The sequence below is a fragment of the Macaca fascicularis genome, chromosome 9 (assembly GCF_037993035.2).
Source record: "Macaca fascicularis isolate 582-1 chromosome 9, T2T-MFA8v1.1".
Lineage (NCBI taxonomy): Eukaryota > Metazoa > Chordata > Mammalia > Primates > Cercopithecidae > Macaca > Macaca fascicularis.
The window spans coordinates 132,287,605-132,312,037 of record NC_088383.1 but is presented as its reverse complement, the minus strand read 5'-3'; positions in this window follow the sequence as shown (position 1 = coordinate 132,312,037).

Here is a 24,433-nt window from a genome sequence, read left to right as displayed (position 1 = left end):
TAAAATCAAGATGAGTTGGATTCAAGTATGAGTCAATGGTAGCGCTGGGCTGGGGCCTGGCCCATCTGAGACAGCAGAGGGAGGCCCCGCCTGCTTTCTCAGACAGGCAGGGACAGGCGTGCAGCCCTGGTGGCTAAGCCTTGGTGCTTGGATGTTTCCAGAGGTCAGGGAAAGGCCGATTTGTGGATGTGTTCAAAGGGAAGCCATGTTTAGACAAAGAAGTGCCATGATGGGAGGAAGCAGACAGAGAAGGTGGGCGGAAATTCATAATTCCATCCTAAGACTGTTATCACCATCACCACGTGTCCAATTCCATAGCCAAGAGATAGTGGAGCGGCAACTGGACCCCAGGTCTGCCTCCACAGCCTCTGCTCCTTTCTGGGGCTCCTCCTCTCACTTAGAGCCTTCCTCTTTTATCTCCTCATGATATCTCTTACAGACAAATTGCATTAGTACCCCCATTTTCAGGTAAGCAGACTGAGGCTTATGTGAGTGAGGTCATATGGCCAACCAGAGGCCCAGGCTGGATAAGATCGCAGGTCTCTGTGGTACTGGAAATCTTCCCACAGCACTGTTGCACAGGTGGGACCAAAATAAATGAACATTTACCTAGGCACTCAAAAGTCAAGAGCATCACTGTATGGAGTGGCAAATGGCAAGGGGGCGGGGGTGGCAGGAAGGATGTTAAGACCAGCTCTAGAGTCAGCCTGGTGACCAGGGAGCTGATCTAACTGGCAGCCATGGAAGCTGGCTTTGGGGCAAGCTGGGGAAGAAATGGGAGGAAGTCTTTTAACAAGTGGCTACTCCCAGCATAGAGACAAATGGGGACTGGAAATGGTCCCCAAGGCCACAGGAAGGGCTTGGCTATCCAAAGGACCCAACTGATGCCAAGCCTCCAGCCACATTTAGCTGGGACAAAGCACAGAGCAATGCCTCTGAAGAGCGACATTTATGACTCACTGCTTTTAAGATGATTTCCGAGAGTACACGTAACGATCTCCTTTTTACTTTGTTTTGATATTAGTAAAAATATAAACAGCACCTCAAATTCATAGTACAAAATAAATTTGATTTTAAAGGAAATCTTTTTAAAAGGAATCTAAGTATTTAGGTTGGTGCAAAAGGAATTGCGGTTTTTGCCATTTAAAAGTAATACAAATAGTGAGTTTATTTTAAAATACTTAGTAGGCAATAGAACAGATGCTATATAGACGTGGCAACAATCATAAAGAGAATGATTGAAGTTTGGGTTTTGGAGTCAAGATTACGTTGGTTCAAACCAACTAGTGTTTTGGGGTCAGTCTTCATCTCTCTGAGTTTATTTTCTTGTGTAGAACATGAGGTTAAAGCAGCCTCCACACAGGGCTACTGAGGACAGTAAATGGGCCACCAGATACCTGCAGCACTGGAAGTTCTCATCAAGGGGGGCCAGTCCCCAAAATGAAAGGACAGGGAGTTCTTCCTCCCAGGGAGTCATGAGATAGCAGCTCATCTCCAGAGCCTACGTTCAGGGCATATTCCATCAACAATTGCAGAACTGGAGCATACCAGAAAGCAAAAGCCCTCCAGGTCCCACCATCCTGATGCCAATTAATGAGATACTCATCCTAGGGGAAATCAGGTCCCTTGGGCCTGATGTGGCCCCTGCATATTCTAATTCAAGCCTGGGTTTTTAGAGGGCTTTTGTCTTTTGCTTCTTCTAATAATTGAGGGATCGAGGTCTGGAAAGGTCAAGTTACTTGTCCAAGGTCTCATTGCAAGTTAACGCCAGAACCAAGGAGAGACATCCCCTCAGTGAGCCCTGACATCGTTACTTTCTCATGTGCCCGGCACTGTGCCGCATGCTTGTCATGAGTCATCACAGCCAGACTGGGAGGCTAGTACCACTGTCATCATCACCATGTTACACACGGGGAGGCTGAGGCTCAGAAAAGACCAATCACTGATCTATAGTCACATGGATAGAAAGTTGCAAGAGTCAGAACAGAAACCCACCAAATCTGACTCCAGACAAAGAGCTCTATTCTTAATCAATCAACTGCAGCAGGGGTTGCCAAACTAATAACCCCGGGGGGCCAAATCCAGCCTGCTGCCTGCTTTGTAATGACTGGCGAGGCTAAGAATCATTTTTACATCTGTGAATGGTCACAAAAAAAATAAAAAGAAGAATATTCTTTGACATGTAAAAATTCCATTTCTGTCCATAAATAAAGTTTTATTAGAATACAACTGTGTCCACTCACTGACATTTTCTAGACAGCTGCTTTTGTGATGCGGCAGCAGAGGTGAGCATGCCTTTAGAGACTGCAGGGCCCACAAAGCTTCAACTATTTCCTTGCTGGCTTTGTACAGGGGAAGTTTGCTGACCCCTGCACTAGACTGCCTTGCCAAGGAAGGAACCTTTGGCCTTTCCAAGGAACGGCCTTTGTCTGGGGAGCATCATCCCAGGAGAAGAAAAGGAGGGGAGACAGAGAAAGGGGAAAAAGAAGAGAAAAAGAAAAAGAACCATCCATGTTAACCAGAAGGCCAGTTGTTGACATGCAGTCCCTATTATGGAGATTACAAAGGAGAAAGGAGAAGGAGGTCTGCATTTTGGAAATAAACGTTTCCCCCACCAGCTGGGACCCGGGTGAGAATCACCAGGGTAGAAACGCATACCCAAGTGACAGCCAGGAAGTGAAACCCTGAAATTGGGGCACAATAGAAATACTTTAGATGCTTGAGTTTTTTTCATAAATTCATGTAATTATTTTAACTAAAAATCTTTAAAATATTAATGGGGGGGGGTGGGTTTCAAAGCAGAGTTAATTATAGCAGCTCCACTCACCACATGTACTTAAGACTCCGTCAGCTTTTCCATTAGGAATCGCTGCTTTTCAGGGGGGTTATAATTCAACCAAATAAATTGGCCACAGGCTGAGGCTTGACGTGCAAGTTTTCAGGGTGAGAATTAATTGTTTAATTGATTTGAATATTCAAGGCCTACACATGGAAGGAAAAAAAAAATCATCATATGTTGTCATTTCAGGGAGGGTTGGCCTGAAGATACCTGCCTCTCTGTAGCTTGCCGGTCATCATTCTCCCCTATTAAAACCCTACATCCATCATCACAGTTCAAAAATATATGCCTATATGTGGCTTTGCACCAAAAGGTTCTAAGTACCTTACTTAGCTCTTAAATTCATGCCTAAGTTTCCCCTCAAATGAGCTTCATTAATCTGGAAAGGAGAGGGTTTTGCCGGCTCATATGAATGTGTTTTAAAATAAGCCTTTTCATTTTTGGTAGCTTCAATATACAACCAGCGGCAATCGCAGGCTTACCTTCCTTGGCTGAAATCCGATCATTAAACCAACTTCACTATTAGGGGGAATATCTGGCTGGAAAATGCATTTTATCCCTGAAGAATATGCTATATTAGTGAGAAAATGACTCTAAATGGGAACGAAGCTGACAACTGCTGCTTGCAGACTAATGGCCTAGTGTATATATCGTACCCAAAAAGCATGTCATCACCTGCCTGTTGAGCAGATCACTGGCGTTAGGTTCTGGTTGGCACAAATGGGACATTACAGATGTCGAAAAGGTTTTAGGAATTTTGGTGGGTTTCACCTCATCCCTCCCCCTTTTACTTAAAGCCAGTGGATGCAGTATCATCATAACCCAGAATTCCAGGTGAGACCAATGCAGCGACTGCCAACGTGGCTGCCAGCAGGTAGAAATGCATCCTATTCTTGCTCCTACATAGGATTCTTCAGTAGCCATTTTATGCAAAATCACATCCTGTGAATGGCAGAATATTTTCTCACCTACTGCAGAGTTGTTCAACTCAACCTATTCAGGGACTTGGAGGATGCCCTGGAGCCCCACAGACAACACAAGACATCAGGGCAACGACTTCTTTTTCAAGACAGAAAAATTGTACCATTGCTTTGCACAGTAAAAGCAGTGGCTGGGAGGAGGGAAGGAGGAATAGGGCCCTAAGAAAGTCCTCGAGATCAAAATGTGAATGTTGTAATGAGAAAAAAATTGCATTTGTTTCACTCCCAGTTCTTGGTGCTATCTTCTTCAAGAGAACAGATTCAAATTTGGGGCCATTTTCTGTTCTTATTAAGAGGAAAGTGGTATCAATTTTAATAAAGTCCAAGAACACTCGTTAATAGAAGGCATTTTTCATCTACCTACAAACATAGTGGAGGCCATGTCGGTGACTCAGAACATTCAAATAAAGGGCCCTCCAGCTCTGTGTCGGCTGACGGAGGATCTGGGAAGGGCGCTGCCTGAACAATAGCTATCATTAGAACTTTATTCTTCTTCTCGTGTGCTTCTTCAGATCTCCTAATTCAGATATTATATCCCATCAATTTTTTATTAGAGCATAATTCATTTACTGAGATTGCTTCTTTTGAAAGCATTTGGTGATAGGATCTTTCTTATTGAAGATGCATGTCCAAGAACATAGAAATGTGGATTGGTAATGCCCATGAACCACAGGATAGTTCTTTATAGCCTGAAACACCTCCACATTGAACTAAAAAGGCAGATAAGTGGACTGGGGCAAAAGTTAGGGAGCAGAGAATCACTTCCTTCACAGTGCAGAGAGGAGAGGATGCCAGCTGCTGCCCAAGGTGCTGGTGTGGATCCTCAAAAATGAACAGCCAGCACCGCCAAGAAAGTCACATTTCTGCTCTCCCCACCCACATGCAGCTCAGGGTGCCAGAAACAAGCATTTTTTCTATGTCTGTCTGCCCTGAAAATATAGATTTATATGAGACTCTTCAAGTTCAAAGCTACATGTCATTTTCAGTCATGTGAAAGATGTTTGAAAAGCTGAACTTTCATATATGTCTTAAGAAACCCTTAAACAAGAGCCGTATTTATGGTTATGTAGTATTTAAGCAAACGACAAGTTCATGATGATTACTCAAGTCACATTTGTTAAGCAGCAACTATGAGCAATGCAGTGTTCTAGGCATTGCAAAGGTTCAAAGAGCATCTATCAGGGAAAGGGTCTACCTAAGAAGACAGTCAATACTACAAAGCAGTATGTCATAGGATGTTCAAGTTGGAAAGAAGCTTGGAGGTAATTTAGTCCAATGTACCCATTTTACGAATGAGGGGTCAGACCCAAAGAAGTGAAGTAACTTGCATGGTTTGTGGCAGAACCAGAGTAACGACTGTTTCATTGATCATATAATATACTATATTTATTATACTATTTAAGTGCCAATATAATCATTACTGTGTGCTATACGTTACACTTCAATTCCCATACAGAACTTTTTTTTTTGTTTTCTTTTTTTTTGAAATGGAGTCTCACTCTGTCGCCCAGGCTGGAGTGCAGTGGCGTGATCTCGGCTCACTGCAAGGTCTGCCTCCCGGGTTCAAGCCATTCTCCTGCCTCAGCCTCCTGAGTAGCTGGGACTACAGGCGCCCGCCACCATGCCCGGCGAGTTTTTTTTTTTTTTTTTTTTTTTTTTTTTGCATTTTTAGTAGAGATGGGGTTTCACTGTGTTATCCAGGATGGTCTCGATCTGCTGACCTCGTGATCTGCCCACCTCGGCCTCCCAAAGTGCTGGGATTACAGGCGTGAGCCACCGCGCCTGGCCGTAGAACTTTTAAAATAACCCTACAAGGTAGAGAGTATTATTCTCCCAATTTACAGATAAGGAAACTGAGACTTGAAGGGGTTAAGTCATTAGCTCAAGATCACACAATGAGTGACAGAGCCCCCAAAATCCTAACCAAGCTCCATCTCTTTCCAGAGCTAGATCTCTCACCCGTGAGGCTATGCAAAACCCAAGTCCTTCACAGTGTAGACAGGAGGGGATGTCAGCCCCTCTCAACTTCTTGGGAAAAGCCATTTCCCATTTAGAGACTCACTGACTCCACCCTGTCTTCTATGAAACCCCTACTGACCCCCTACAGAGGCGATCGTCCCATCCATGGGCATCCTTGTCCTTGGTGTGTACTCTGTGCAGTGCCCCATCTCAGTGTGCTTGATTTGTGTATCTCTGTTTGTGCCCACACCAGGTCCTACCTCTTGTGCCCTCAGCTTGCAGCACAGGGCTTGGCACACAGCACATAGGGACTCCACTGAATCTGCCAAACCCTAGCCCCATTAATACCTCACCCATGGCAGACTGAGCACACACCGAAGAGGAATCCATAGGGGTGACCACAGCTGTCTTTGCCTTTGAACCCCAGCCAGACCTTCCACCCACACAGCATCCCAGGCAGGTGGGGAGTTGAACTAGGCCCTTCTGTTGTCTTCTACTCATGGTCCAGCTTTTCAGGAAACATATTCTGTCTCACCACCACCACCCCACACCCAGTCATTGACATACATATGCAAATAGTCCCTAAAAACTAAACCCCCTCCTCCACTCCTCCCTCCAGATTCCCCTGCCTCCTTCTTTCCAGTCTCCCATACATATGGTGTCAGTCCTCAGTCGTTTCCATGCTTTTTCATTCTGGATGGGAAGGAAGGTGACTGAGAAGGGGAGTGGGCTCTTTGGAGGCTACAATTGGCATGTCTGCCAGGCAGCAGAATTTCAGCACTACTGGGATGGCCTCCCTCAGCCTGTCCTTGAGCTCTGTGATGCCTCTCACTCTGCCTCGAGTGACATTACCCAGTGTCCTTGTGTTGTCCTGACTTTGGGGACTCTCCAGGAACTAAGTGTATGTGTGTTGAGGGAGAGAGGATACCGCCTTTAGGAAAAAACATCCAGGCCAGGCACAGTGGCTCACGCCTGTAATCCCAGCACTTTGGGAGGCCAAGGCGGGCAGATCACGGGTCAAGAGATCAAGACCATCCTGGCCAACATGGTGAAACCCTGCCTCTAACAAAATACAAAAATTAGCTGGAGGTGGCGGCACATGCCTGTAGTCCCAACTACTCAGAAGGCTGAGGCAGGAGAATCGTTTGAACCCAAGAGTCAGAGGTTGCAGTGAGCCGAGATTGCACCACTGCACACCAACGTGACCACAGAGCAAGACTCCGTCTTGAAAAAAAAAAACACCAAAACACTATCCTTCCCCTTCCCCTTAACAAAACCCAACCACTAATAAAAGCTACTTCATGGCACAACTATTAAAAAGACAAGGCTTTAGAAAAATGATTTTTTCTTGGGTTTCAAGAAAACTAAGTGCTGTTATTTTCACTTAGTGATAAACCAACTCCTGAAAATTCTAGCCAATTTGTAGTAAATATTGAAATGCCTACTTTCATCAGTGATGGGGAAATTGAATGCTCCTGAGAGTATAAAATTCTAATATCAGTGTCTCAACAATTTGTTCAAGTATTGAAATACAATAAAGATATTTATACTGAAAGTTGTACCTTTGGTAAAAGATACAACTGGCTCTCTTTTATTTCCATAATTCAGAACACACTTCAAAATGTATCATCCCTGCTATTCATCATCCTTATCATTAATACCACAAAATTCTGGATGTGGAAATTTTTTAAGTTCTTGTTTACTGAATGCCTGTATGTGCCAGCCTTGGTTTTATCTATTTAATGAACACTGTTTGACTTAATCATCCGAAGTTCTGAAAGGAAAGGCACACTGGCCCATTTTACAGATGCAGAGACTGGGTTCAAGTGGAGAGACCTGCCCAGGTTTGCACAGCTTGATGGTTTCTAGTACAGCTTGTCAAGGTTCTAATCCAGGTCTGTCTACACACCATCCAGTTCCACTTTGTCTCTTTAGAATAAGCTGTGTTTGGGGATGAATCTTTTCCAATCCTGACCAATCCTAAAATACAGAGTTTTTTTCTGTTGTGGGGATTTCATTGTTTTGATAAACCTTTATCAGCCTGTGTATCTGTCTCTCTTGCTCAATTACCTCTTGTTCTCACTTCTACTCTTTGTCTTTCTTAAGGTACCAAAGAGTTATGGCTTGAACTTCCTGGCACCTGAGACTCTAGGTGAGTAGGCCATTGCTCAGGTCATGGCCGCCTGCTGGTGACATGAAATGTGATGAAGCCAAAGGCAGTTCCCTGCACTCATGGTATCTTCCAAACCCTCACCTTCCTAACAATAACAACTGAGACAAACCCCAAGCTCCTGACATGAAATGCCCACCAAGGACCCACAGTATTTGCATACATCAGAAAAGAGAAACTATACAGACAAGCAAAAGGGCCAGCCACAGTCGTCGTTGAAAAATGCTAATTGAAAAACTAAAAATAAAACATTTTGCATATAAAAAAAGTAGAAATCTCATGAATAATAGCTCCAAACACTGAAGAGGGTGTAATAAACTTTCATATTTTGCTCGTGGGAAAATAAACCGGCACACTTTTTTCAGGAAACAATTTAGTCTCATATAATATATGATATATAATTTAAGAAACACTCACCTTTTGGACTGACAATTCTTTTAGGGGCTCTAACTAAACCAAATCATCCAAAATTTTATGGCACATACACATAAAAAAATAGAATAAAATACTAAGCACATGAAAACTGTTACTATAAAATTATGTGATTCATTTTTAAAAAATTAAATGTACGTATTATAAACACACAAAAGAAAGAAGAATAAAAAGAAAAAAGTATTAAAAACCTTACAGTGACATTCTTTAAGTAATTGTATTTTTCTTACTTCTTTTATTCTTATGTTCTTATTTGACCTTTCTACATTTTAATTTTATAATCAGAAAAGAACTAAGCCATTAATGCCATGTTAACAGAGCACTTGTGATACCATATAAATAGGTATGCTATTATATTAGTGAGGGAAAAAAACAGAAGGATACTAGGAATATGATTTCCATTTTTGTACTTAAAAAGAGACATCAAAATTTTATAGTTAAATGAGTAACTATTTGTTTTTCTACTTTTCTTTTTCTTTTTTTTTTTTTTTTTGAGACAGGGCCTTGCTCTCTGGCCCAGGCTGAAGTACAGAGGTGCGATCTCGGCTCACTGCAACCTCCACCTCCCAGGTTCAAGCAGTTCTCCTGCCTCAGCCTCTATTGTTTTCATTTTTCTAATACAGTGACACCATTTTCATAATTTCTTTAGAAACTTTATAATTTTGCAAAGTGGCTTTATTAACCATAAAGTAGCTGTACAAAGAAAACTAAAACTGCTAGCTGGATGGGCTACCCCAGGAGCAGGAGCACTCTGACCTGAGGCCTCCTCCCTGTGCTTAAAAACAGAAACAAACAAAATGGTGTTAAGAAATGTTAGAAAGGTGTTAAAGACATGCTAGCACAAACTGAGCCTTTTTCCTCAACCTGATTAGAAAATTTGAGAGAAGGATGAAAAGAGAGTATCTTCCTTACCATGTGCACCTGTTTCCAGGAATCTCTAAAATCAACTCTCATCTCCAGTCTGTAGGAAACACTGGCAGGGTCATTAGGCTGGGAGCCATTTGCAGTATGTGTGCATCTGTCCAGCAAGCCCAGGCATCTGAAACTGAGGGTTCTCACCAGAGCTGAACAAACAGGTTGCCTTTTCTGTCTTCCATCAGAATGCAGAATTTCCATCCCAAAGGGGAAATTGTTCTCCCACTAGGAGGGAAACGCAATGCTGTGGAATGCAGTGAAACTGTCAGCAAGTTTTCTTTTTTGGTTGTGTCTTTGTTAGGTTTTGGTATTAGATGACACTTGGCTCATAGAATGAGTTGGGGGGAGTCCCTCCTCCTCATTTTTTTGGAATAGTTTCAGTAGGAATGGTAACAGCTCTTTTTATACATCTGGTAGAATTCGGCTGTGAATCTGTTGGGTCCTGGACCTTTTCTGGTTGGTAGACTTTTTATTATTGATTCAATTTCAGAACTCATTATTGGTCTATAAAATGGTTTGGCTGTGTCCCCACCCAAATCTCAACTTGAATTGTATCTCCTGGAATTCCCATGTGTTGAGGGAGGGACATGGGGGAGGTAATTGAATCATGGGGGCCAATCTTTCCCATGCTATTTGCATGATAGCGAATAAGTCTCATGAGATCTGATGGGATTATCAGGGGTTTCTGCTCTTGCTTCTTCCTTATTTTTCTCTTGCCACCACCATGTAAGAAGTGACTTTCGCCTCCTGCCATGATTCTGAAGCCTCCCCAGCCATGTGGAACTGTAAGTCCAATTAAACCTCTTTCTGTTCCCAGTCTCAGGTATGTCTTTATCAGCAGCATGAAGAAAGACTAATACAGTAAATTGATACCAATTGAGTGGGACGTTGCTGTAAAGATACCCGAAAATGTGGAAGCGACTTTGGAACTGGATTAACAGGCAGAGATAGGAACAATTTGGAGGGCTCAGAAGAAGACAGGAAAATGTGGGAAAGTTTGGAACCTCCTACAGACTTGTTGAATGACTTTGACAAAAATGCTGATAGTGATATGAACAATAAGGTCCAGGCTGAGGTGGTCTCAGATGGAGATGAAGAGCTTGTTGGGAACTGGAGCAAAGGTGACTCTTGTTAGTTTTAACAAAGAGACAGGCAGCATTTGGCCCCTGCCATAGATTTGTGGAACTTTGAATTTGAGAGAGATGATTTAGAGTTATCTGGTGGAAGAAATTTCTAAGTAGCAAAGCATGTAAAAGGTCACATGGGTGCTGTTAAAAGCATTCTATTTTAAAAGGGAAACAGAGCATAAAAGTTCAGAAAATTTGTAGCCTGATGATGTAATAGAAAAGAAAAAACAATTTTTTGAGGAGAAATTCAAGCTGGCTGCAGAAATTTGCATAAGTAGCATGGAGCTCCAATGTTAATCCCCCAGACCATGGGGAAAATGTGTCCAGGCCAGTCAGAAACCTTCACAGCAGCCCCTCCCATCACAGGCCTAGAGGCCCAGGAGGAAAAAGTGGTTTTGTGGGCCAGGCCCAGAGTGCCCCTGCTGTGTGCAGCCTAGGAACTTGGGGCCCTGTGTCCCAGCTACTTCAGCTGTGGCTGAAAGGGGCCAACATAGAGCAAGGCTGTGGCTTTGGAGGATGGAAGCCCCAAGCCTTGGCAGCTTCCATGTGGTGTTGAGCCTGTGGGTGCACAGAAGCCAAGAATTGAGGTTTGGGAACCTCCACTAGATTTCAGAAGATGTATGGAAATGCCTGGATGCCCAGGCAAAAGTTTGCTGCAGGGGTGGGGCCCTCATGGAGAACATCTGCTGCTAGGGCAGTGCAGAAGGGAAAGGTGGGGTCGAAGCCCCCACACAGAGTTCCTACTGGGGCACTACCTAGTGGAGCTGTGAGAAGAGGGTCATTGCTGTCCTCCAGATCCCAGAGTGGTAGCCGCAGACACTCAATGCCAGCCCATGAAAGCAGCCAGGAGGGAGGCTGTACCCTGCAAAGTCACAGGGGTGGAGCTGCCCACGACCATGGGAATCTACCTCTTGCATCAGCATCACCTGAATGTGAGACCTGGAGTCAAAATAGATCATTTTGGAGCTTTAAAATTTGCCCTGCTGGATTTCAGACTTGCATGGGGCTGTAACCCCTTTGTTCTGGCCAATTTCTCCCATATGGAATGGTTGTATTTACCCAATACCTGTACCTGCATTGTATCTAGGAAGCAAGTAGTTTGCTTTCGATTTTACAGGCTCATAGGCAGAAGGGACTTGCCTTGTCTCAGATGAAACTTTGGACTGTGGACTTTGAGTTAATGCTGAAATGAGTTAAGACTTTGGGGGACTAATGGGAAGGCATGATTGGTTTTGAAATGTGAGGACATGAAGGGTGGAATGATATGGTATGGCTGTGTCCCCACCCTAATCTCAACTTAAATTGTATATCCCAGAACTCCCACATGTCATGGGAGGGACCCGGGGGAGGTAATTGAATCTTGGGGGTCGGTCTTTCCCATGCTATTCTTGTGATAGTGAATAAGTCTCACAAGATCTGATGGGTTTATCGGGGGTTCTGCTTTTGCTTCTTCCTCATTCTTCTCTTGCCACTGCCGTGTCAGAAGTGCCTTTCACCTCCCACCATGATTCTGAAGCCTCCCCAGCCATGTGGAACTGTAAGTCCAATTAAACCTCTTTTTGTTCCCAGTTTCATGTATGTCTTTATCAGCAGTGTGAAAACAAACTAATACAGCCTATTCAAGGATTCAATTTCTTCCTGGTTCAATCTTGGCAGGTTGTATGTTTCCAGGAATTTACCCATTTCTTCTAGGTTTTCTAGCTTATGTGCATATAGGTATTCATAGTAGTCTCCGAGGGTCTTTTCTATTTCTGTGGGGTCAGTGGTAATGTCCTCCTTTGTCATTTCTGATTGTGTTTATTCAGATCTTCTCTTTTTCTTCATTATTCTAGCCAGCAGTCAATCTATCTCATTAATTTTTTAAAATAACAAACTCCTGAATTTATTGATCTTTTGTATGATTTCTCATGTCTCAGTGTCCTTCAGTGTACCTCCAATTTTGGTTATTTATTTTCTTCTGCTAGTTTTGGGATTGGTTTGCTCTTATTTCTCTAGTTTTTTCAGTTGTGATATTAATTTGAGACCGTTCTTTTTGATGTGGGAGTTTAGTGTTATAAACATCCCCACTAACACTGCCCTAGCTGTGTTCCAGAGATTCTGGTATGTTGTATCTTTGTCTTCATTAGTTTCAAAGAATTTCTTGATTTCTGCCTTAATTTCATGATTTACCCAAAAGTAATTCAGGAGCAGGGTGTTTAATTTCGATTACTTGGTATATACCCAAAGGAATATAGATTGTTCTATCATAAAGACACACGCATGTGTATGTTAATCACAGCACTATTCACAATAGCAAAGACATGGAATCAACCTAAATGCCCATTAATGATAGACTGGATAAAGAAAATGTGGTACATATACACCACGGAGTACTACACAGCCATAAAAGAGAATGAGCTCATGTCCTTAGCAGCAACACGAATGGAATTGGAGGCCATTATTGTAAGGAAACTAGCACAGGAACAGAAAACAAAATACCACATGTTCTGTTAGTGGGACCTAAATATTGAGTACATACAGACACAAAGAAGGGAACAACTGACACCAGGGCCTACTTGAGGTTGGAGGGTGGGAGAATAGTGAGGATCAAAAAATGACCTATCAAATACTCTGCTAATTACCTGGCTGATGAAACAATCTGTACACCAAACCACTGCGACACACAGTTGACCTATTTAATAAAACAGTACATGTACCCCAAACCTAAAATAATACTTTAAAAAATAATTTACTAATTAACTACTTAATTAAAAAAAAAAAAAAAACTGTCAGCAAGACCAAGGTCTCCTGCACGGGTACTGTAGGCATTTCAGTAGATGGTTCAGATCATTTTGGATGGAGAGTCACAGAACAGGGAATAAAGGTGGTAGCCCAGCTAGGAAAAGGCAAACAAACATACTGGAAAACAAACACATACACAAAATTAGGCAAAACCTTTACAAAAGGAAAAGAAACACCCTGAGATAAGATTTCCTTTTTTTTTTTTTTTTTTTTTTTTTGGAGACAGTCTCACTTCATCACCCAGGCTGGAGTGCAGTGACGTGATCTCAGCTCACTGCAACCTCCACCTCCCAGGTTCAAGCAATTCTCTTGCCCCAGTCTCCCAAGTAGCTGGGATTATAGGCACCTGCCACCACATGCAGCTAATTTTTTTTTTTTTTTTTTTTTAAGTAGAGACAGCGTTTTGCCATGTTGGCCAGCCTGGTCTTGAACTCTTGACTGCAGGTGATCCACCCGCCTTGGCCTCCCAAAGTGCTGAGATTACAGGTGAGAGCCACTGTGCCCACCTGAGATTCCCCATTTCTAGTTTCAGCAGCAGACTGCCAGATGACCTTCAAATCCTTGCGTTATCTATCATGCCTCAAGTCTTTGATCCGGTGTCTTACATGGCCCCAAATTCATCCTCCTCCCTCCTTGGGCCCCTGCAGCCCAGCACGCTGCATCACTGAACTCCTAACCCCAAGGGAGCCTTGTGGATCAGGGTTTACTCTGAGTTATACCCAGAGTCATCATGATGTTATAGTTACTGTTATCTTGGGCCAGATCTTTTTCTTTTTTAAAACAAACAAAAAAACCTCTTGTGATTGTAGCAAATCAAAGTGTATTTCTGTCTAAATACTAAATAAAGGCAGAGTAGTTCTATCCTGAACGTCAGGGAGTGCACTTTCACACGCAACTTTAGCCTCTCTAAACTTCAACATTTTTTTATCTATAAAAAGAGGGTACCATATTATCTCAGAGGACTGAGTTGAGGACTAATTTTAAACTATGTAAGGCCTTAGCACATGCATACCTAGCCGATCAGCACTCAGGATCAGCACTGCGATCAGCACTCAGGAAACTTTGCTGTCAGGGAGGAACAGGAGTTCCGGATATCTGAAAGAGGGTGTCCAGAACTTTGTAGCAGCCCACGAGCTCATTATACCCGGGGGACCTGGTTCAAAATGGGACGGCAAACCAAGGCAAACCAAGACTGTGTGCTCACCCTAACAGCAAAACCAGTTCCTGCAGGGCCAGAGAATGCTCCTGAAACTCTACACTTCGTGGTCTTTTTAGTCTCATGTAAAGGGATTCATTGACTGAATTAAATTAACCATTCTTCACACTCTCCTAGCACAAGAGCCCAGAGGAAATGAGATATGGTAAACATAAGGGTTTTTTGCATCTTTATCAAGGTATAATTTACATATATATAATAAAATAAAGCCCTAATAAGTGTACCATTGAAGAAACTTTTATAAATATACACAGTCATATAACCACCATCAAAATCAAAATATGGAACATTTTCATCACCTCAAAAATGTGCTCATGTCGCTTTGCAATTGGTCCCCACAGCAACCCCTCACCCCAGGAAACAGCTGATCTCTCCATCATATCGATTAGTTTTGCCTATTCTAGGATTTCCTTTAACTGGAATCACACCCTTTTGGGTCTGGCTTCTTTTGTTCAGCATCATCCATGTGGCATGTATCATGCCTTTTTGTCGCTTAACAGTATTCCTGTGTGTGGCTACAGCACAATTTGTTTATCTACTCACCTTCAATGGATATTTGAGGCTACTACCAATAAAGCTTTTATAAATATTCTTGTACCGGCCTTCCTGTGGGCATGTGTTTTCATTTCCTTTGCATAAATACCTAGGAATGGAATTTGGATTCAGATAGTAAATCTCTTTAACTTTAGCAGAAATTGCCAAGCTGTATAAAGTGGTTACACAATTTTTCACTCCCATGAGCAATGTGTGAGAGTTCCAGTTGCTTACACACCCTCACCAATACTTCATATCATCAGTCTTTTTAATTTTAGCCACTCTAGTGCATGAGTAGAGTATCTCATTGTAATTTTAATTTGGTTTTCCGTGGTGACTGCTGATGTTGAGCGTCTTCTCATACACTTATTGGTCCTTTATGTATCTTCTTTTGTCAAACATCTTTTCAAATATTTAAAAAATTAAGTTATTTTATTATTCAGTTGTAAGAGAACTTTGTAATTCTTTTTTAAAACTCATTAAAAGGCTTATTTATTATTTTACAATGGTTCAAAATAATTACAATGTTTTAAACAAAATTTTAGCCATAATTTTTCTTAGTCCCTTATAGTCTAACAAATAGTAGTGGAGTTGTTTCTTTTTTTTTTTTTTTTTTCTACTTTATGTTCTAGGGTACATGTGCACAACGTGCAAGTTTGTTACATATGTATACATGTGCCATGTTGGTGTGCTGCACCCATTAACTAGTTATTTACATTAGGTACATATCCTAATGCTATCCCTCCCCTCTTCCCCCACCCCACAATAGGCCCTGGTGTGTGATGTTCCCATTCCTGTGTCCAAGTGATCACATTGTTCAATTCCCACCTATGAGTGAGAACATGTGGTATTTGGTTTTCTGTTCTTGCCACAGTTTGCTGAGAATGATGGTTTCCAGCTGCATCCATGCCCCTACAAAAGACATGAACTCATCCTTTTTTATGGCTGCATAGTATTCCACAATGTATATGTGCCACATTTTCTCAATCCAGCCTGTCATTGATGGACATTTGGATTGGTTTCAAGTCTTTGTTTTTGTGAATAGTGTTGCAATAAACATACATGTGCATGTGTCTTTACAGTGGCATGATTTATAATCCTTTGGGTATATACCCAGTAATGGGATGGCTGGGTCAAATGGTATTTCTAGTTCTAGATACTTGAAGAATCGCCACACTGTCTTCCACAATGGTTGAACTACTTTACAGTCCCACCAACAGTGTAAAAGTGTTCCTATTTCTCCACATCTTCTCCAGCACCTGTTGTTTCCTGGCTTTTTAATGATTGCCATTCTAACTGCTGTGAGATAGTATCTCATTGTGGTTTTGATTTGCATTTCTCTGATTGCGAGTGATGATGAGCATTTTTTCATGTGTCTGATGGTTGTATAAATGTCTTCTTTTGAGAACTGTCTGCTCATTTGCTTTGCCCACTTTTTGATGGGGTTGTTTTTTTTTTCTTGTAAATTTGTTTGAGTTCTTTGTAGGTTCTGGATATTAGTGCTTTGTCAGATAAATAGATTGCAAAACTTTTCTCCCATTCTGTAGGTTGCCTCTTTACTCTGATGGTAGTTTCTTTCGCTGTGCAGAAGCTCTTTAGTTTAATTAGATTCCATTTGTCAATTTTGGCTTTTGTTGCCATTGCTTTTGGTGTATTAGACATGAAGTCCTTGCCCATGCCTATGTCCTGAATGGTATTGCCTAGGTTTTCTTGTAGGGTTTTTATGGTTTTAGGTCTAACATTTAAGTCTCTAATCCATCTTGAATTAATTTTCATTTAAGGTGTAAGAAAGGGATCCAGTTTCAGCTTTCTACATATGGCTAGCCAGTTTTCCCAGCACCATTTATTAAATAGTGAACCCTTTCCCCATTTCTTGTTTTTGTCAGGTTTGTCAAAGATCAGATGGTTTAGATGTGTGGTATTATTTCTGAGGGCTCTGTTCTGTTCCATTGGTCTATATCTCTATTTTGGTACCAGTACCATGCTGTTTTGGTTACCATAGCCTTGTAGTATAGTTTGAAGTCAGGTAGCGTGATGCCTCCAGCTTTGTTCTTTTGGCTTAGGATTGTCCTGGCAATGCGAGCTCTTTTTTGGTTCCATATGAACTTTAAAGTGGTTTTCTCCAATTCTGGAAGAAAGTCATTGGTAGCTTAATGGGGATGGCATTGAATCTATAAATTACCTTGGGCAGTATGGCCATTTTCATGATATTGATTCTTCCTTTCCATGAGCATGGAATGTTCTTCCATTTGTTTGTGTCCTCTTTTATTTTATTGAGCCGTGGTTTGTAGTTCTCCTTGAAGAGGTGCTTCACATCCCTTGTTACTTGGATTCCTGGGTATTTCATTCTCTTTGAAGCAATTGTGAATGGGAGTTCACTCATGATTTGGCTCTCTGTTTGTCTGTTACTGGTGTATAAGAATGCTTGTGATTTTTGCACATTGATTTTGTATCCTGAGACTTTGCTGAAGTTGCTTATCAGCTTAAGGAGATTTGGGGCTGAGATGATGAGGTTTTCTAAATACACAATCATGTCATCTGCAAACAGGGACAATTTGATTTTTTCTTTTCCTAATTGAATACCCTTTATTTCTTTCTGATGCCTGATTGCCCTGGCCAGAACTTCCAACACTATGTTGAATAGGAGTGGTGAGAGAGGGCATCCCTGTCTTGTGCCAGTTTTCAAAGGGAATGCTTCCAGTTTTTGCCCATTCAGTATGAGATTGGCTGTGGGTTTGTCATAAATAGTTCTTATTATTTTGAGATACATTCCATCAATACCGAATTTATTGAGAGTTTTTAGCATGAAGGGCTGTTGAATTTTGTCAAAGGCCTTTTCTGCATCTATTGAGATAATCATGGGGTTTTTGTCTTTGGTTCTGTTTATATGCTGGATTATGTTTATTGATTTGCATTATGTTGAACCAGCCTTGCATCCCAGGGATGAAGCCCGCTTGATCATGGTGGATAAGCTTTTGGATGTGCTGCTGGATTCAGTTTGCCAGTATTTTATTGAGGATTTTTGCATCAATGTTCATCAGGGATATTGGTCTAAAATTCTCTTTTTTTGTTGTGTCTCTGCCAGGCTTTGGTATCAGGGTGATGTTGGCCTCATAAAATGAGTTAGGGAGGATTTCCTCTTTTTCTAGAATAGGTTGGAATAGTTTCAGAAGGAATGGAACCAGCTCCTCTTTGTACCTTTGGTAGAATTTGGCTCTGAATCTGTCTGGTCCTGGACTTTTGGTTAGTAGGCTGTTAATTATTGCCTCAATTTCAGAGCCTGTTATTGGTCTATTCAGGGATTCAACTTCTTCCTGGTGAGGGCTTGGGAGAGTGTATGTGTCCAGGAATTTATCCATTTCTTCTAGGTTTTCTAGTTTATTTGCATAGAGGTGTTTATAGTGTTCTCTGATGGTAGTTTGTATTTCTGTGGGGTTGGTGGTGATATCCCCTTTATCAGTTTTTATTGCGTCTATTTGATTCTTCTCTCTTTTCTTCTTTATTAGTCTTGCTAGCAGTCTATCCATTTTGTTATCTCTTCAAAAAACCAGCTCCTGGATTCATTGAGTTTTTGAAGGGATTTTGTGTCTCTATCTCCTTCAGTTCTGCTCTGATCTTAGTTATTTCTTGCCTTCTGCTAGCTTTTGAATGTGTTTTCTCTTGCTTCTCTAGTTCTTTTAATTGTGATGTTAGGGTATCAATTTAGATCTTTCCTGCTTTCTCTTGTGGGCATTTAGTGCTATAAATTTCTCTCTACACCCTGCTTTAAATATGTCCCAGAGATTCTGGTATGTTGTATCTTTGTTCTCATTGGTTTCAAAGAACATCTTTATTTCTGCCTTCATTTCGTTGTGTACCCAGTAGTCATTCAGGAGCAGGTTGTTCAGTTTCCATGTATTTGAGTGGTTTTGAGTGAGTTTCTTAGTCCTGAGTTCTAGTTTGATTGCACTGTGGTCTGAGAGACAGTTTGTTATAATTTCTGTTCTTTTACATTTGCTGAGGAGTGCTTTACTTCCCACTGTGTGGTCAATTTTGGAATAAGTGCAATGTGGTGCTGAGAAGAATGTATAATCTGTTGATTTGGGGTGGTGAGTTCTGCAGATGTCTATGAGGTCTGCTTGGTATAGAGCTGAGTTCAATTCCTGCATATCCTTGTTAACTTTCTCTCTCATTGATCTGTCTAATGTTGACAGTGGGGTGTCTCCCATTATTATTGTGTGGGAGTCTAAGTCTCTTTATAAGGCTCTAAGGACTTGCTTTATGAATCTGGGTGCTCCTGTAGTGGGCGCATATATATTTAGGATAGTTAGCTCTTCTTGTTGGATTGATCCCTTTACCATTATGTAATGGCCTTCTTTATCTGTTTGGATCTTTGTTGATTTAAAGTCTGTTTTATCAGAGACTAGGATTGAAACCTCTGCGTCTTTTTGTTTTCCATTTGCTTGGTAGATCTTCCTCCATCCGTTTACTTTGAACCTACGTGTGTCTCTGCAGGTGAGACGGGTCTCCTGAATACAGCACACTGATGGGTCTTGACTTTTTATCCAATTTGCCAGTCTGTGTCTTTTAATTGGACCATTTAGCCCATTTACATTTAAGGTTAATATTGTTATGTGTGAACTTGATCATGTCATTATGATGTTAGCTGGTTATTTTGCTCGTTAGTTGATGCAGTTTCTTCCTAGCATTGATGGTCTTTACATTTTGGCATTTTTTTGCAATGTCTAGTACCGGTTGTTCCTTTCCATGTTTAGTGCTTCCTTCAGGAGCTCTTATAGGGCAGGTCTGGTGGTGACAAAATCTCTCAGCATTTGCTTGTCTGTAAAAGATTTTATTTCTCCTTCACTTATGAAACTTAATTTGGCTGGATATGAAATTCTGGGTTGAAAATTATTTTCTTTAAGAATGTTGAATATTGGCACCCACTCTCTTCTGGCTTGTAGAGTTTCTGCCGAGAGGTCCGCTGTTAGTCTGATGGGCTTCCCTTTGTGGGTAACCCGACCTTTCTCTCTGGCTGCCCTTAACATTTTTTCCTTCATTTCAACTTTGGTGACTCTGACAATTATGTGTCTTGGAGTTGCTCTTCTCAAGGAGTATCTTTGTGGTGTTCTCTGTATTTCCTGAATTTGAATGTTGGCCTGCCTTGCTAGGTTGGGGAAGTTCTCCTGGATAATATCCTGCATAGTGTTTTCCAACTTGGTTCCATTCTGCCCATCACTTTCAGGTACACCAATCAGATGTAAATTTGGTCTTTTCACATAGTCCCATATTTCTTGGAGGGTTTGTTCATTCTTTTTACTCTTTTTTCTCTAAACTCCTCTTCTCACTTCATTTCATTCATTTGATCTTCAATCACTGATACTCTTTCTTCCAGTTGATCAAGTCCATTACTGAAACTTGTGCATTTGTCACGTAGTTCTCGTGTCATGGTTTTCATCTCTATTGGGTCGTTTATGGACTTCCCTACATTGGTTATTCTAGTTATCCATTCATCAAATCTTTTTCAAGTTTTTTTGCGCTGGGTTCATATTTCCTCCTTTAGCTCTGAGAAGTTTGATTGACTGAAGCCTTCTTCTGTCAACTCGTCAAAGTCATTCTCCATCCAGCTTTGTTCCGTTGTTGGCAAGGAGCTGCATTCCTTTGGAAGGGGAGAGGCACTCTGATTTTTTGAGTTTTCAGCTTTTCTGTACTGCTTTTTCCCCATCTTTGTGGTTTTATCTACCTTTGGTCTTTGATGATGGTGAGGTACAGACGGGGTTTTGGTGTGGATGTCCTTTCTGTTTGTTAGTTTTCCTTCTATCAGTCAGGACCCTCAGCTGCAGGTCTGTTGGAGCTTGCTTGAGGTCCACTCCAGACCTTGTTTGCCTGGGTATCAGCAGCAGAGGCTCAGATGGAAATGCAGAAATCACCTGTCTTCTGTGTTGCTCACGCTGGGAGCTGGAGGCTGGAGCTGTTCCTATTTGGCCGTCTTGGCACCCCCCTACCCCCCGAGAACTTTGTAATTCTAAATGAAAAGTTTGTCTATGAAAACTTTTATCTAGGATTTTACATATATGAAAACATACAATGACATAAAATATATGTTATATTTATGGGTTTGATTTGTGTGTGTGCATGTGTGTGTGTGGCCTAAGAAATGTTGTCTACCCTCAAATTACAAAGTTTTTTTTTACTAATTTATCTAGAATTTTTATTTTTTTAACTTTTACTTCTAGGTATATGATCCATTTTGAGTTAATATTTGTGTGTGATATGAGGTCAGGGTCATAGTTCATTTTATCCATATAGGTATCAAGTTGTTCCAATACCATTTGTTGAAAAGACTGTTCTTACCCCACTGCATACTGTGAGCAGTTTTCATAGTTCTTATCAGATCCTCAAATGTGACCAACCTCCAATTTAGTCTAAGGATGTTAAAATTAGGTTTGCAAAATGCATATTTGAGAGACTGGACTTAAACGACCTCAAGATCTCTTCACAACCTTACAATTCCATGTCTCTGTGTTTATGAGACCTCAAGCTTGAAAGGTTCTCCCAGTATGCACAATTGTCTGAACCCACTTAGGGGGCTCCTGGGAAGATGGGAAACATTCACGAAGACTCTAACAAGTCAAGGGTGTTCAGGAGATTCATGCCAGATCCCTCTAACTTCACTGTTTTGCCTGAGACCATCTCAAAACGCTTCCAACTCCAGCATAATCTCTTGAGTTCCTAAAGCAAATGAGGTCATTTCAAAACATTCAGGTAACGGGGGGAAGCAGAAATTCCTGAAGGTTTCACTTTTTTTTTTTTTTTTTTGCCCAGGCTGGAGTGTAATGGCACAATCTCGGCTCACCCAAACCTCTGCCACTAGGTTCAAGTGATTCTCATGCCTCAGCCTCCCGAGTAGCTGTGATTACAGGTATGTACCACCACACCCGGCTAATTGTGTATTTTTAGTAGAGACAGGGTTTCTCCATGTTAGTCAGGCTGGTCTTGAACTCCCGACCTCTGGTGATCCACCTACCTTGGCCTCCCAAAGTGCTAGGATTACAGGCTTGAACCACCACGCCTAGCTGGTTTCACTTATTAAGTCACTATAATTCTTACTCTGCAAAACTGTTAAAAGATGATGCTACCAGCATGCAAATATTTGAGTTGCTGACTCATGACCTCTGCTTAAATTCTTCTTCTATGGAATACACTCAGACCCAGTCTGAAAATACAATTTCAGCCTCTGCAATGTAGATAAATACAGGCAGTGCTGGGGAAGGTTTCATGATAAGAATGCTTTAGACATTCTGGCCAGTTCCACTCTGAGACTGCAGAGCAGCCGAGAAGCTATACAATGTGGCTTTTGTTCAAGTGGCAATTAGCAGAAATTATAGAACTGGGCGCAGTGTCATTGTGCAAAGAATTCAGCCAAAGTAGACACAGACCAGTTTTCATTAGACCAGCCAAAAGCTGGAGAACCCTCTTTCAAAAAATTCAACAAGCTCTCAGCCTATTTGCTACAGTTATAACAATGCCGAGAAGTGTGCTTCCTCTCACTTACAGATAGTACCTGGAGGACACTATGGGAGATCTCTCTAAGTGTTGGGTCTTTGATTGACAAATGTATTCAACGGGAAATTGCTGGTGTGATTTTATTCATTATTAGGAAAATGAGACAACTGAATTGTGCTGTTGTAGCTCCTGTGCCAGTTATAATAGTATCTCTGGTTATTTTATTTTTAATACAGACATTAGAGTATGAGGGTCCATTTTTGTCCCTATGGGACAGGAAAGTCAGAAGAAGGAAATCAGAGTAATTAAAGGGTAAGAAGGGAAACTTGCACGTAGAAAGTCATAGAATCTCTATCTTGGGAGATAGCTCAAGGCTCATCTGGTCTACTATTTGGTCGTAGTTCAGCTTTCTATGGTCATTAAGAAGAAAATCAACCCGCCCTTCCAAGAGCATTCCTTCATGTACTTGAAACAAATAATTGTGCTTACTTAACTTCCCCAAATCTTCTCCCATCTCAACACCGTTGGTGTTTCTAGGTATTCAGACTCTTTACCTTCCCTTCATTTCCTCCTGGACATGCCTATCCCTCATCATCCCACCTAAAATATGGACACTGGGCTTAACTGTGGGAAAGGGCAGCCTAGACGCCTCTCATAGCACTTGTCAAGGCCTTCAAGAGCCAACAATTGGAGGATGCTCTTGACTCTTCCACTTAACAAGGAGGATTCAACAAGTCAATGCAGCAAACAAAAGTCCTTCTGTGTGTTAGGACGAGCTCCCAAGTCTACAGGACTCAGGAGTGGAAGCTCCTTCTTAGTTGACTCATGTGCTCCTATCTGTGAGGTATCACAACAAGCCCACAAGCCTGGGGGTCTAGCTTCTAACAGACCTGCCCACTCTTGCCTTAGTGAATTTAGGGATGGCATCCAAGGCCCCCGAACCAGTCCCACCTCTGGGTTCTTAGAGAGACTGGACTCCCGGGATTCCTAGTGGAGAAGCGACAACCGCAGAGTTCTTGTCAGCAGGGCTCAAGAACCCTTACACTCATGGAGTCTGGAGACTAAACGAAAGCTGTCATCCCAGGAAGAATTTGACGTTCAAAGGGTGTCCTTGGGCTAGAAGTTGGGACCCCCACGCCCTGGCAGGACAAGATGACTCTAGAGGCCTGAGATCCCTTGCAGCTTACATACCCCAGGGAAAGGGGAGTCCTGATGGGATGAGATGCTTTCTCCAAGTCTACCTGGCTTTTAGATGAGAATGTGAAGAATCCACCACCATGGATGAAACCTTCCAAACTTTGGCAGGACAATTTAATTTTTTTAATGAAAATTTAAAAATTAAAAGTCAAATGCAAAATCTTAACTCTTCCAAGCATTCTGTAATGGTGATTCTTACAGAGTCTGCCCCAGGCAGAGCCCTGCATATTTTCTCAAAGCAACCTCCTTCAGTCTCAACTTTTTGAAGGGGTTTATTACAGTATAAAGAGCCTGGGTTTCAAACAAAACAGATCTGGGCATAAAACCTGGCCTTACTACTTACCTGGCTGTGTAACCTCAGGCAAGTTATTCAAGCCTCTGAGCCATAATTCTGTCACCTGTAAAATGGGTGTAGCACCCTGGGCCTCACAGAGATGTGGTGAGGAGTAAATGAGATGCTTCTTGTGAAGCAACTTAGCAGGATTGACCCTCAATATCAGGCATGATTACTTTGGAATCAATTTGATTATTTTTGTTAAATCAAATTTTACCCCTTAGGTTTTCAGATTACATGGCAATTGGGTCATCTAAAAGAGGTGTATAAAACATCAGATAGAAGAATCCAGACTAATTTTTATATTTCAGAGCAAGGAGTTACACTCTTACCATTGTGTAGACAAAAAAAATCCTGTGTAAAATTTGTGACCTTAGAACGCTCTTGCCAAGTTTCCAAGCATCCCTGTCATCTCCCCTCCCCTAGCTGCGTTCCTGTACCTCCTCCTCTTGGCAGAGAGCTTG